We start from the raw sequence: 16269 nt of genomic DNA, 5'->3' as shown, positions 1-16269 counted from the left end.
GACTAGATTTTTAAAAATAGAGGAAGTGTTATAAAAAGAAAACTCAAATAAGCAAACAAAGAAATTTTCCTGAGTTTGATGATGAAATGGCAAATAATTCAGAACCTTTTCTTCCCTTTGTGCCTTTAAACCAACAAAGAAGCAAAACATATGTTGAAAAAATATGCCTGTGCATTATTTCTGAAGACTTGGCAAAACAGTCAGTGAAAAGCACTGATAGAAGGGCACCGGGCCAGTACTTTGCTGCCATTTTGTTTCCCTGTGGGGAAGCATCTTATTCTTTACCGAATAGGATATAATACAAAATCCTACTGTGAACAGGTGACCAGTTTCTCTGTGGGAAAGAAGTGATATTTTACAATGCCTGTATTTGATTTTGGACATATTTGTGTGATTGTCAACCCCCATTTTACATAAGTATGTAATAGGTCAATTCTTATTGTTGAAAGAATTTCCAACACAGTACGATTCCCTCATTAAACCTCTGTGAAACTGCACAACGCCTCTAGCACATTTGTTAAAAACAGAGTATAGGCTGTTATTATACACATGTCAAACGTTTCAGAATAATTTCATAGTTCTTCAAAAGGAAAAAAATTAATCATGACATTCTCCGTGATGATTTTTCTCTCTACCCACTGGTGAAATACATCAAATTCCCATAAAATGAAAGAAAACACACACCATGCCAAGTTAATGACCAAGAACAGGAAAACTATGCTAATGCACGGCTCTGCAACAGGGCCATGATTTTGTGTAGGGACCAGCACTTGTTATTAAGGACTTTCAGCTTGCTTTTCCAAGAACTACAAGAAGATTCCTGAGATCTTTTCCCCCAGGCTTTCTTTCTGCCTTTACACTGTCTCATGCCGTGTGTTTTTGATGCCAAATATCTGGCACTTCAGGAGCAAGACTAATGCCAATACCCACCTAAACACCTTGGAAAACATCTGCAAGGGCACAGAGTGCTCAGGCCTCGGCAAGCAAATGGGGCTCTGGCACAGCCCCACTGCCCCATAGTGCCCCAAGTGCAACACAGCAGTGAGTATCACCTACAAGTCCAGCCAGTCACCAGTCTCTACTCCATCCTCCACTATACACTTGCTTAAGAGGACAATTTGGGTGACTGAAGAATCGAGGAGTCCTTCCTATCATAGGGGACTGCCTCAGTGGGCAGGGGAATGCCTCCCCCAAAGAGCAGCACCCCATGCCAGACCTCAAGGATGCAGAGAGCCCTGTCTTGACTTGTCTCACCCTTCATAGCAGGGATGGGAAGGAAGCTTGTGAGAGTGCATGAGAGCCTGTGAGAGCAGGTAGCCCGTGGTGCAGACACGGGTAGGAAACCCTCAGTTGCCTTGAAACAGCCCAGCAAGAAGTTCTGAGAACATCTTCCCGGAAAAAAGCAGTAGGGCTGCACTGAGAACAGCTACTGCTCAGGCAACAGCACACTGCAAATATTAGAGGCAAAGCTGATAACAGCTACTTTAAAAGTTACACAACATTTATTTCTATTTTCAGTTCCTGAGATCTCTGCCAGTTTTTACCCTTGTGGGTTTTTTTTGGGTCTTTTCTTCATGGTTTCTGCCTCAGAACACTTGAATTATTTAAGGGAGAAGGAATTTCAGTCAAAACAGTTCATTCATTTCTGAGATGTTAGAGGAAAAGGTTGTGCTGCCCTGGCTGAAAAATTCCAGTGTCCTTTGCTTCCAGCAGCTCTTCAATCTCAAGCATGAAAGCTGTCCTTCATTAGGACAAATCATATACTTTATACATATACACACACACACACAAACAAACATACCACAGTCACAAACCATTTCACAGATGCTCAATAGAGATATTTTCATTCTTAGTATCTAAATATTTCTGGAGATTCTGTCCTCATTTGGCACCCCAAGAGCACTTGCTGACTAATAGGGCTCGCTGAAAAAAGTCCCATGAAATACACTTCCGTCCAGCTATATTCCTTTGTTGAAGCAGAAGTGCTTTAGAGAGATATAATTTCCTATTATGTTTTGATCTGGGAACTTTCTCAATGTTTTAAAGCATAAAGTCATGTCTGCTGGTTGGAAAGACAGGTGAAGAAGAAGGGATTTTTATCTGAAGTCTAAGCCTTCTAATGAGAAAACATCAATTCAGCAGAATCTCACTTCTCCAAAAGCTGAAAAATGTACAAAATGTCACAAAAATGAAGTTGCTCCTAAAGCTTGACCAAAACCATCTCAAATAACTTAAGAGATACAAAAGCAGACCTGAGGGGAAAAGGATAGGGAGCACACTAAGGTGGACAAAGTGGTAACATTGAAAGAAGTGTAGGGAATAGGGAGAAGAGACTTTTTGGAGAAAAACAGGCAGCGATGGGGAAGAGAGGGCCATGGATGGACAAAATAGCAGAGAGATGATAAAAAACCCTGGAAACCCTAGAGATGTTCAGTATGAGACACTCACACAGTGACCAGAGGGAGAGATCTGGTGCAAAATCACCTGCAAAAGCCAATAGTGAAGTGTGAGTCAGGCTCACAATGCTGGTCAATCCACTATGTCAACCTGCTACACAGCTTCTACTCCATCTTCTGATTTGCATGATGGGTATGAAACCTTCCTGTCCATGAATCACATAGATAGGAATACATTGTTTAGGTGGATAACTTCAGTTTATATTGTAAAAGCCAAGGAAATGGGTCGATCAAAAAAGGTCGTATCAGGGCTGGGAAATACCATAGAAGTAGCCTTAAACTGCTTTGCTCTACCCTTCTTTCTGTGCAATGGTTGTTTTCACAGAAAACTGTATTTCTGAGAATCATGAGGCCCTCAGTTCAATTTTCCATGCTCAGCACATACATGCTGCTGTGCTTGCCTATGTTTGCTATAGAGACCACCTAACTGAGCACACAGGCTGGTATCATCCTGACAATGCGACACATCTCTGGAGAGCTTGGAGGTGTTACTTCCTTGGGAATGGAGGGGATGAGGCAGCCTCTCAGGATACACCTCGCACTTCCCATAACAGGCTTCTGCAAGAGCCCTGGAGTTGGTCCCTCCCGTGGGCTGAGGAACAGCAGTGCCTCCAGCAATGCTGGGAGCCAACATGTCTTGAGGAGGAAGCAGGTCAGGAATATAGATACTGGCAAAGATGCTGCTTAAATTATACTACAGGTGGAGGTAGCAGCATGACAGGAAAGACAAAGGGGATTTTAAACTATAGTGATATTCTGATATTGCTAAGAAAATCATGCTATTCTTATGAACATAATTTTCACTGTTTCCAGTGTTATATGCTACACATACTGTATAGTATTGCAGAAGTCTTTTCATCTGTGTAATTAATTGCATAAAAATTGCCTTACATTCTCTTGATGGACAGTCTCTTGATTGTCTCTGAAAAGACAGCTCCATTTTGACTGATACTCAAAATACTCAAAGTACAGCCCATGCATCTAAATTGTAAAGGGAGAGAAACTGCCAGGTGGAGGAAGGGGATCATCTCAGGAGGTAACTGCCACTGACAGAGGAGAGATTCAGAGCAGCCCTGTGGAGAAGGACTTGGGGGTGTTGGTCAATGAGAAAATGAACATGAGCCAGTTTCAGTGTGCACTCACAGCCCAGAAAGCCAACTGTATCCTGGGCTGCATCAAGAGGAGTGTGACCAGCAGGTCGAAGGAGGTGATCCTGCCCCTCTACTCTGCTCTCGTGAGACCTCACTTGGAGTATTGTGTGCAGTTCTGGTGTCCTCAACATAAAAAAGACATGGAACTGTTGGAACAAGTCCAGAGGAGGCCACGAGGATGATCAGGGGACTGGAGCACCTCCCGTATGAAGACAGGCTGAGAAAGTTGGGGCTGTTCAGCCTGGGGAAGAGAAGGTTGCGTGGAGACCTCATAGCAGCCTTCCAGTATCTGAAGGGGGCCTATAGGGATGGTGGTGAGGGACTCTTCATTAGGGACTGTAGTGACAGGACAAGGGGTAACTGGTTCAAACTTAAACAGTGGAGGTTTAGACTGGATCTAAGGAAGAAATTCTTTACTATTAGGGTGGTGAGGTACTGGAATGGGTTGCCCAGGGAAGTTGTGAATGCTCCATCCCTCGTGGTGTTCAAGGCCAGGTTGAACAGAGCCTTGGGTGATATGGTTTAGTGTGAGGTGTCCCTGCTCATGGCAGAGGGGTTGGAACTAGATGATCTTAAAGTCCTTTCCAACCCTAACTATTCTGTGATTCTATGACTGGTTTTACCAAATTTAGTTGCTCTTTAGCATTAGCTAAATGTCACTAAGAGGACTGATAGATAAACAGAAATTCCACAGAATTTGCAGCTGCTATTTATGACAGTCAAAGACTTAAAAACCTTTAAGGCAAGGAAAATTACAAGATGTACACATATAGGTATAACACAGTATGAGTGGAGATTTAACAGAGCTCAAGAAAGAATTAATAAAGACAAAAATCACTGAAGCCCTGTCTACTGCTTATGTGAGTAAAGACGCACAGCTGCAGTGTCTGCACTTTTGTATACCATGAAGAAAACAGAAAGGAATCTTGATATGTGACATGGGATCACCACAGACTTCCACAAGTGAGACTTCCTTGCATCAAACCAAGGACAGACATTTTTTTGGTTCTTCTCAAGGTCAGAGCCAGTTCCTAGCAATACTGTAATACTGCATCATTGCACAACTGAGGTATGGCTAGAAACCTTCCTCTTAAGAAATAATAAACTCCTTACACTGAAGTATTTGGCTTTGGTTACTTCTGCTTGACACCTCAAAAAATATATCAGCCTCAAAGTAACACAAGTCAGGTGCACAATGACACTGTCCAGAGAGGCCCGTCCCTTCACAGTTCTGTGGCTTAGAAAGGAGACTGCAAAAAGAATGCAGACTAATATAAAATACAGCAAAGACTGTCAACATCACACTACATTCAGTGCCAAGCAGAGCTTTACACTCCCTAAAACAGCTAGTAGTAGGAATGTGCCATTGCTATCTGCGTCTCAGCATCACTTGGCCAACATGACCTGATCAAAACCCCACACTGGGTTGCTCTTGTTTCAGATTTTCGCTCTCTGGCTTTATTCACAACTTTAAAAGTAGAAATGAGGTGGAGCGGATTTCTGGACTCATTATCTGCAATGCCAGCAATCTGGGAAGGGTTTGTGAAAAGATGAATCAACACAGGGAAGATGTTTTGTCCCTTCCCAAGCTGGTCCCCACTTTTAGGCAATGGTGCCTTTATGCTACCATCATGCAATGCCAAACACAAGTGGCACAAGTGTAAACATCCTGGAATGCAGTGCTGTCTTAAAAGGCACAGATAATACTATGCCCAAACCCTTAAAATACCACACAACCCCTGAAATGTCAACTACAGATTAAATTGCTAGTAATAAGAGAATAATCTCTGATGTCTTATTTAAAGGTACACTGTTCAGACACCACAGTGATAGGCAACCTATAAATACTCAGGTAGCGTTTTAGAGGTATGAATTCAAAGTAGCATGCTGATCTATGCAAATCAATGGTGGATTATGCATTGTTACAAAAATCCAGCAACTGTTTAGAATTAATTGCACTCAGAACCTTATTAGCAAAAAAAGGAGGAATTAAAAAGAGCAAACCAACAAACCACCAAGTGGCACATATGTTGACATCAAACTGACTGTTACTGCTCACAGAAATACTTTGCTTTCAAAATAAACCAAAATCCAGGAATTTCAAATACACATGCCAGACAGATACCCAAGAACAGTGTGAATCACAGGTCTCCTACACCTGTCATCCTAAATCTAAAACACAGAACTATACCAACTACTAGGAAGAAAACCAACTCCATACCACACGAAATCAGGACAACACCACCTCCAGCAAACTCAAAGGCAGGAAAGCCATGGGATTCTTATTTATATTGGTATTGATTTTCTCCAGGTATGTAGGAGAAAACAAAAGAGAAGTACATTTCAGCATGGTTAGCTAAACAGACATGGGTGAGGGACAGCACTCTTACAACTGAAAGCATTTTCACTTAGGCAATTGTTTTCTAAACTCACAACAGCACACCAGTGAATGTTTTTGAAGGTGGGCAGAAGATGCCTTGAATAGGACCATCTCTAACCTGTGATGTGTTCACCAATAACTCCAGTCACCAATAGCTCTTGGGAAAAGGGTAGTAAAAATTCACAAGTTTTGAACCTTGCTCTCCAAACAGCTTAAAATCAGACCTGGTAGGGCTTTGTGTTATGGAACTAGCTTCAGCGGTTCTGCCGCATGCTCCATCAAATCTCTTTGTCTCCATAGCTTTTCAACTCCTTTCCTAAATTGGTAATGAGCAGAGAACAGAAAATAGATTGCAGATGTGTGGCAAGATGTCAGTAACATGATATACAGACATCATTTGTCATTGATGCAGAGTAGCCTATCAGCCTGTTGAAAGAACTATTTGCAGAGACACTACTTATAACATCTTTTGAAAGTTCATAACAAGACAGTGACAATTACATCAGCAGCAATATAAACAGTGTTTATTCTTATATTCCTAAACTACAAAGGATTGGTCACAATTTATAAGGTAAGGCTGCCTCTCACTAGAAGTGAGGAGCCCAGTGGCTAGGCCTGTGATCAGTCTCTGATACCTGGTACACGATTCCAGTACTGGACCCAAAACCCTTTCTTATGCATCAAAATCCCTAACTTGAATATGTTTCTGACCGTATCCAAAGCCACCAGAAACTTGGCCATGTTGAGCAATGAGGTGCTTTGTTCCAGCTGGCATTACCAAATACATTAGCACAGCCCAGAGAACTGACAGAGAAGGGATAAGACTGGCTGCTGGCACAGCAGCCTGCTTTCTAACTAGCAGATGGGTAATTAAGGCTCTCACCTAGGTAAGTGGATTCAAACCTGAATTTCCCAAGGAAATATCCTAAAATATTTTAAACCCCAGTGTGTGTGTGGCCCAGCAGGCGTTGGATTGTGTATGGGAAAAGTGAATACCAGCTGGCACAGAGAAAGGGTTGTTCTCTATTCCCATGGCTGGGACAGCCTTCTTGGAAGGAGGAGATGGAGGTTTCAGTCATTGGCCCAGTGAATATGTGTTATTGCTATATAAAGTTCCTGAGAACGTCATATCTATTTATGTCACCCCATTTAGCCTGTAAATCTCACCCTAACATTGATGTCTAAAATGGGCCAGATGAATCACACTCAAGAAATGCTTGATTCTCCTCACTGACTAGAAGGGGAGCCTAGACTGTAAAACTCAGCTGTAGCTGTCAACACTGAAGATGGTCAAACTCAGATGAATCTCACCAAGAGCCACTCACAGTAACTTAATTATCCAACTTGTATGTAGATTACCAACTATCACCCACATCACAGGGAGCTGAACAGGAATTAAGCTGCCTAGCACCCAGAGCTCACTGGCGATATTAGAGACAATGACTATCTTTATCTTCTTCCTTGTGTTATGCCAAATATATTATAAATGCTTAGCAACTTAGCAAGCACTGTTGTAGTACCAAGCTCCAAAGGATATCAGCAAGTGTCTGTTACTCCACTTGATAACTCCACAGGGCACTGAACAGCATTAATGAAGTTTAAGCAGTAAAAATAATAATACAGATATGAAACAAAACCTGTTTGACAAATAACGTACATCAGCTATATCTCTAAAAGTGTTGTCTAGCAGAAGCCACCAACAGTCAGAATTCAACCACTGAATTCTATTGCAGACTATAACCAAAAAAAGAATGATAATCTAAATGCTGTTTCATATAATGATTAACGAGGATTACCATTTATAGTGCTAGTTTAAGAAGCACAAACCAAATCATGTTTGTTAAAATGCATCTCTGGGCAACAACATATTATTATGACAGTCAGTAGCACAACATAACAGCCAGCAACATACATTTTAATGGTACATACACAATGGTTAGACTTAAATAATTGTGAAACATTTTGCCAGTCATAGTGTATTATCTCTCTTATCTAAAGCCCCAGCAGCATATGAGAAGGGATGATGGTCATTCCTAGACCTCACCAGCTACAAAGGGTATGAAGTAAGGCTCGGCACTGGTCTATGCTGGAACCATTTTGTGTCCTTATTCAGCAACCACCAATCTCCTTATTAACTTTCAAATTCAAACTCTGTCATGCTTCTATGAAATGCACCAACATAAGGTTTTTCTTAAAAACAGATTAAACGTTATTGTGATTACCTTTTTATTACTCCAAGCCTGAGAATATTGACCTTCGTTTTGAAGCCTAACCTTATTTTTCATGCCTTTCAAGTTTATGTGAGGCTGTCTGTTTGATACCCATACATGAAAATTTCATATTGTTGGCTGTGCTCTCAATAAATTATTTAGCAGGTCTGAATATTACTGCAGTGTTCAGATTTTCAGAAGAGTTTGGTAAATCCCTTTATTTTGCTGTCCTCAAAAGACAAACAGCTACTCTATACACAACTAACAATAGCATTAAAAAATAAAATGAAGGCTGGCTTGGAAGAAAGCAAGTATAATTATCTACTAGGAATTTATTATAACTCAGTAATACCTAACATTTGCAAGAACTTTTGTGTTAATTTTAGCTAAGGAAGCATGCCAACTATAACCAGGCTGTTGAACATGTTTACCTCAGGCTAAAAGAATACAAATCCTCATATAGACACATGAATTATGATAAGCAAATATTGTGAAGTGCATGAGTTTCAGTGATACCAGAGAATAAGGAAGCATCCGGCTGCTCCAGCTTGAGTGGAAGTACTGCTCACTGGGAAAAACTATCTGGATGGCCAGGCCCAAAGTGCAATGGTGAAATAAAATTCAGCTAGTGGCTGGTCACAAGTGGTGTTCCCAGGGCTCAGCACTGGGGCCAGTTCTGTTTAACATCTTTATCAAAGATCTGGACAAAGGGATTGAGTGCACCCTCAGTAAATTTGCAGATGACACCAAGCTGGGAGGGAGTGTTGATCTGCTTTGAGTGTAGGAAGGCTGTGCAGGGGGATCTGGACAGGCTGGATCAATGGGCTGAGGCCAGTTGTATGAGGTTCACAAGGCAGTCCTGCACTTGTGTCAGAACAATCCTATGCGACGCTACATGCTTGGATAAGGGTGGTTGGAAAGCTGCTCTGCAGCAAACAACCTAGGGGACCAGCTTGTGCCCAGGCAGCCGAGAAGGCCAAGTCCCTTCCAGCCTAACTTACTGACACCATCCAGCTGCAGTCGCTTTTGAAGTACAAGACACAGGGCATACAGAGAATGAGCCCCACATTCCCTCTGCGTACACTCCCATCTCATGCAGTACATTACATGACATAATAGTCATCAATGAACTATTAAAGCATCTATATAAATAATTGGATTTGTACTTTTATAGCTTCAGGTGGCAAGAAGCACCATAATTCTATTCTATAATGTGTGAAAGTTTTTTTCCCTTTATTTTTAAGCCCTCTTTTCTCCAAAATCTTTCATTTTCAGTAACAGCAAAACATGTTTGATTTACCAACAGCATTCAATATCTATAGGAATCTTTCATATCTTTCTTAACCATCTCTTTTCCCAATTTGAGGAAACTTACTTTAGCTTCCCATTACATGTAAAGATTTTGCCTCTCTCCAGTCATGTAGTTTTACTATGATTTTTTCAAACAGAAGCAACCAGATCTGCTAACAACACTGAAACCTGGGCATATCATTTAATGCACACCCAGTGGCAAAACAATGCTGCTGTTTTACTCTTTACCCCTTTCCTCCTAACTCCCTTCATTTTAACAGTAACACAGTGTTAAATGTTACTACCTTAAGCAGCATGCTATATGATGTTGTTACCTTGCTGTTAAGCCCTCACAATCACTTTGACCACTTTTAACTCCAGGCACTGAGCCTTGACAACACTTCTTCCTCATTAGACTCAGTCCTCCCTCCTCCTTGTGAGATATGTCAGGTGAAAGCTGGCACAGCTCTTATAATTTAGGTGATAAACAACGGTGAGTAATAAAGTTTCTAACTCCACTTATCTTTAATATATTTGTGCTTATCTTCCTTAAAGCAGAGCTTAACAGGACTGCTTAATGGACCGCAGTAATAAAAGACCTTACATAACCTGATGCTTTGCAGTCTAAATAGGCTGAGCATCCAATATAGCAGCTGTGCATTGGATATGCTGTTGGGTTTTTTTAGCATCTGCTTGGATGTGAACAGAGCATTTACCTTCTCACCCAAACTGCTCATCTTAGAGTCCTTTCTATACAACAGACCTACCCTGCAGAGTCAGCAGTGTCTGTGTCATGGCCTCCCCAGCCCAAAAGTAGATACCAAATCAGGTTCTGGGAGAGGTTGCTGTAGCTCTGAGGAACAAGGGAGTAAAAATGCATGAAAGTCCTGATTAGAAGAGCAAAAGTAAAGAGTACAGAAAAATGAAGACTGAAATGTACCAGGAGTTGCTAAGATCCACGAGCAGAAGAGGACCAAAATACACGATGCTGATTATTATAGGAACAGGGCATGAGAGTTTAAAAATGTGATTTAATTTTGCATGTATGATTCATGCAACAAAATAATTCTGCTTAAGCACAGTCCCTCGTTCAGTTAGTGGAGAATGCTATTATAAAAAAGCCAGACAACCCCCATCTATAAACTGGTACAAAAGTACAAAATAGTCTAGGGATTGATTGACATTCGAAGTTAGACAGGACAGAGTAAATGAGGATTCATATGGGAAAAATATAGTAGGGTTTATACTAAATATAAAGCAGTATTTATACTAAGTTCCGGCATATGAATGATGACTGTACTGCAATAAATGGCATAATAGTACTGTAAGGTCTAATCAAGGAAAAATTATTTCCATAGGTTTAAATCAGAACAACATGTACAAGAATCCAAGAAAAATAAGAAGAAATATTCACTAGATCCTTGGCACTTAAAACACACCTAATGAAAACTGAGTGAAAGAATTAAAATAGTGTGCTTGAGAAACAAAATTCCTAAACTAAGAGCAATATTAAAGCTCAGTGGCATCTGTTTGTCTTATCTTTATGGATAGGTGGCTAAATGGGTCAGAGGCAGAAATGGTCACCATAATACAATATGTATGGTTATCCTTTACATTGTAATTCTTTATGTTGTGGTTTGCAAAGGCTAAGCATGCCAAGTAACTGATGGCTTCCTCACTAAGGCTGTGACTGCAGGTATATCATTTTATGGTGAGCGGTTTGATCTTTGTTTTAGGTTTTTATAATGCTCAACTATTGAGCAAGAAAGACCAAGGGCTGGAACAGCAGGACTGTGGCATGCTGTGATCAGGAAACAGCTGGCATGGCTTTGGGGGAAAAATCCACAAAGTGGTCTCTTTCTGTTTTGCTTGGGCAAAGGGTTGGAACTGAAGATGAAAAAGCTCCCTTCCAGACTCCTGTTTCTAGACACTTTCTAGCAGATGCTTTGCTACCTTTAAACACTCACAAACATCTGAGCCCAGTGTTCTGATAAAACAACCATCCAAGCCATGCACAATCAGAAAAAAATGACTGCAGCATGATGACTTGTGTTGGATTAACTTGTCCTTGTTGTTTAGTTGCTTGTTAAATACGTTATACACACAGCTGATTCCCACACCGTCACTTTCTGTTTTTAAAATAACGAGTAGGATGGTTCTTGTCCCTGGTGTGTACAACTATCCCAGATAATACCAGTACAAATTCCCCTAGCACATAACAGACTTTTAACAAATCAGTTCATGTCCTTTTTCTATGCTGAAATTCTTTCTGCTCCACACATCCCAGTGAAAGAGATAAGTATTCACAGCCATGTCCCTGCTATGACTCATATCTTGTTAGAACAGAAACACGCACTTGGCTCTCTAGACGAAAAATCCCACAGCCGCCTGCCTCGGTTTGCTGCAAGCCTACGGCCCCCAGGGTTGTGCACTGTTGTGTCACAGAGGTCTTCATGTCCCACAGGATACAATTACTATGAAGTTCCTCCGGAACAAGTGATGTTCTGCATATTATTATTGGAGGGTGGCAAGGGATAAATGGTAAATATGTTAACCCTATTTTTTCAATGTAGCCTTGACAGGTTTTGTGCAAGTAATCAGCAGAGCAACTTTATGCCATAGCAATAGTGTTCAGAGCAGATACACCTTAGGCAGGGAGGAGTCAGCTGGGAGGAACAGAGCTAAGGCATACCTCATATTTTGAGGCTTTGCTGTTGGGAACATGAAACCTGTGCTCTTTGACAGTAAGAGTTTGAAGAGGACTGTAACAAACATGTCAAATGGGTAGGATATAATACGGCATATCATAGAATCATAGACTACCTAGGGTTGGAAAGGACCTTAAGATAATCTAGTTCCAACCCCTCTGCCATGGCCAGCGACACCTCACACTAAACCATGTCACCCAAGGCTCTGTCCAGCCTGGCCTTGACCACCACCAGGGATGGAGCATTCACAACTTCCCTGGGCAACCCATTCCAGTACCTCACCACCCTAACAGTAAAGAATTTCTTCCTTACATCCAATCTAAACCTCTGCTGTTTAAGTTTTAACCTGTTACCCTTTGTCTTATCACTACAGTCCCTAATGAAGAGTCCCTCCCCAGCAACCTTATAGCTGTCCTCCAGATACTGGAAGGCTGCTATGAGGTCTCCACGCAGCCTTCTCCAGGCTGAACAGCCCCAGCTTTCTGTCCTGTTACTATGTAGTCAAATGCTTATTTGAGATTTCCATTCTTTCATGTCAATTTGAAAAGTCTCAAAAAAGCATGGTTGCACCCTAAAAGTGAACTACCTGGCAAACTTAAGATGTACAACTACCAAAGCCACTCTCAAGAGAAGAGGTTAATAACATGAAGAACTGAATTAATTGCCACAAGAACTTGTACTGGTATCCTCAACCTGAAGCCAAGCTAGCCAAGAGCCATGGTAAGTAGCCGATCTATGCCAAAAGAAAGAAAACCCACAAAGAGGTTTTTATCTTCCCAGCTTTTCTTCTTCAGTTTGCCAGTGAAAATATTAACAGTAAAACCAGGAAAGCACATCTGTACATCTTTCACCACATTAGCTGAGGTAAATGAATATTCTCCTACCCAAAATCTCAAGAAACTTGGACTTTGCTAAATAAGACTCTTCCAGAAACATTAGCAAAAATTAGAGCAGTGCCAATATTATTTGAACATTTATTATCTCAAATATGAAAAGGTAAAATAATGAAGACTAAAATGCTTAAAAATTCATAAATGATAAAATATTCTTACTATGTGTATTTTTCAATGAAAATTTAATATTTTGATCTTCCCAAGTATCATTTCAGCTTAGAGTTATATACTGCAGTTCATGTTGCTGAACTGAATCAAAAAAGTGTATTTTGATTTGCAACAACATTTTAATGTCTTTCCCAAACACTTTTTGCTGCATGCTCTCTTTACCCAGGGCAGGCACTTTCTTATGCTTTATGATTCATGCTTCACATTTTACAGCCATCCATACATTCAGCCTACTGACAGAGTAAAGGCAGTAAGATACCAACCACAGACTTTGTGCTACTACAAGAAAATGAAATGAGGTTGAGTTTAGAAAGAACAAAATGTATTACATTAACTTGAAAAAAAAAAAGGCAAAAAATATTTTTACTTGAGTCAAGCTCCCCCTCCCAAAAATGTTTTGTTTGTTTGTTTTTAATTTAGAAAACAAGTGTCAAGAAAAATGGAGGTTTTTTCCCATGAAAAGCTTTCATTCTGCAAAGCTGTGGTTTCTATTATAAAGCATTCCTACTGGAAATGCATTTATTCCATTTCCCAGAAGGCAAAGGTATACTTTGCAGTTACTGAGTGTATTGTAATGTCTCCTTATGATTTTTTTCCCTCTTTTACATCTGACATATTTTTCCTTATTGCTAACACTAAAATAAACATGATTAAGGCACAGTTTTTCTGTGAGCTCACATGCAGAAGTAGCTTGGGCAGTGTATATTTGTTTTGCTGCTTACAGTATTCTGCTGAAAACAGGGAGAACTTGGCACTTTCTCAAGTTCCGAAGAACAAAGTCAGAATGAAACCAAGCTGTCATTAAGCAACATCTCTGACCAGACTAGTGCAGAGCTGCAGGATTGGCCTCAGCATTCCAGATGCAATCTCCCTTCAAGATCCCTGGAAAAAGGTCATATTATGTGATTTCCACTGGTTTTAAACTTACACTTCCTCACTCAAAGACAACTTCCTAGGGCTTAAACTACACCTCTCATCCTTGTAATGAAGCAGAGCGTGTACAGTCTCCTCTCCTTCACATTCCCATGGTTTTCCAAGCGCAAGGAGAAATACATGCTACAGACCCAGATTATGTCTACCTACCTCAGAAAGTTAGCAAAAAAATCAAGATATTTAACTCAAGCGAATGCTCTTGGAACTGGTAACTATGAATGCACATTTGGGCATTAACTTGTAGCATTATTACGTTCATTCTCTTCTCTAAGTTTTCTCTTTGCAGCAACCAGAATTATGTGTGGTGCTGTAGGGAAACACCCTTCAAAAGGGAAAAACACTGCATCAAAGAAAGATTTCTACCTTGGACCACAGTAAATTGCTTTGCTAGCCTATTATTATACTCAATGCATTCTTAGGCAGCTGGGCCTCATTACAGGCAATGGAGCTTTAGCCATTAACTTCAGAGAGATCAGAATAAAGCACTGAATGCAATGAAGATAATTTAAAGCATGTTAAGCAAGAAAATGAAACTGTATAGAGCATTACTAATGCCATATGCTAAACATGCTCCTGTTGAGTGCTTGAAGATCATATATGTCTTGGGAGAGATGCTCCTACAGGGTTTTTGTTTTCTTCCAGCCTGGTGGGGCACTGCCCTGATGCAGGCCTTGCCATGCTACAGCAGAATGACGTAGTTGAGGTCCATCCTTTCTTCCTTGTTGCACCAGTCCCAGATAGAAAAAACATTTCCAGACAAAGCATCATTGCAGAAAGTAGCTTTTGGGGGAAGAAAAATATGTGGTCAAGTGTTTGCCTACACGGGATTTGCAGATTTTTTTTGTTGTGAGTTTTAACAGCACTGATACAGAAAACCAAAACGTAAATGATACAGGCTTTTGGAGGTCAGACCACACGAAGAGCTATGTTTCTAGTATACTTATAGCCTTCTATACACCACAGGTAAACATGAGGTTATTTGATCTGCTGCACTACAAAAGAGAGGTCTTGGGAGAGGCACGTGTAGATGGACAATGCAGAGTGCTGCTAATATGGGATAAAACACTCAGAAGTGGTCAACAACTCTGGGCCCTTGCAGGCCAGGAAGGACAAGGATGTCCAAGCCCAGGACCAGTGAGGGGGAGCGTCTTCTCTGCGTACCCCAGCTGAATCCTGCTGTGGTTTGTCCTACCACAGAACAAACCCACTAGGCAGACATGTCAACAGAAACAATCACAGCCTTATAAAGCTAAACCCAACCCAACTTACACTACTTCCAGCCCTACCAGTTGCCAGTGTTGCCCATAGGGTGCATTTCCCAGGTCTCTGAATGTGGTAAAGCTGTTTTGTTTTGGATCTGATGTGAATTTTGTGGAACACTGGAGAGGAGCTTTCCTAACCTACCAAAACCCATAGGCAGAACAAAACTTTAAAAAGCACCTTTTTAGGAAGTTCAACATTTTAGAAGCCCTAAAAAAGAAACTCTCTTCACCGTCATTGATTCAGCTTGATCACCATTACAGCATCCTTTTTTTGACTCATTTGGGGTTCAGCAGCCACAAGTCAACATGCCTGCCAGGTCCATCCCACCTCCTCCAGAGATACTCTGCTCTATAAGCAGAGTAAGTTTAAGTGCTCTATAGACAGACAGAAACAGCCTCATGCTTGCAGGCCCTTGTCCTCATGGGGGACTTCAACCACCCTGATATCTGTTGGAGGGACAGTACAGCCCTGGCAAAAGCAATCCAGGAGATTCCTTGACTGTGTGGAAGACAACTTCCTTCTGCAAGTAACAGAGGAGCTGACAAGGAGAGGTGTCCTGCTTGACCTCGTGCTCACCAACAGGGAAGGGCTGGTTGGAAATGTGATGCTCCAGGGCACCCCTGGTTGCAGCGATCATGAGATGGTCGAATTCAAGATCCTCAGGACAGTGAGAAGAGCGTGCACCAAGCTCACTGCCCTGGACTTCAAGAGAGCAGACTTTGGCATCTTCAGGAACCTGCTTAGCAAGGTTCCATGGGATATAGCCCTAGAGGAGCTGCTGAGGAAACTTCAAGGAGAAAAAGAGGCATATAAAAGG

General features: G+C 41.2%; 1 protein-coding gene across 1 annotated transcript in view; it reads right to left on the bottom strand.

Annotated features, from left to right (window-relative positions):
- Nucleotides 1-16269, bottom strand: part of RELN (reelin) — a 291275-nt gene that overhangs the window by 245333 nt on the left and 29673 nt on the right. The window lies entirely within an intron of this gene.

This window comes from Melopsittacus undulatus, chromosome 5 (genome assembly GCF_012275295.1).
Source record: "Melopsittacus undulatus isolate bMelUnd1 chromosome 5, bMelUnd1.mat.Z, whole genome shotgun sequence".
NCBI lineage: Eukaryota > Metazoa > Chordata > Aves > Psittaciformes > Psittaculidae > Melopsittacus > Melopsittacus undulatus.
Note: the sequence above shows the minus strand (reverse complement) of the source record. Positions and strands in the feature narration are given on the sequence as shown.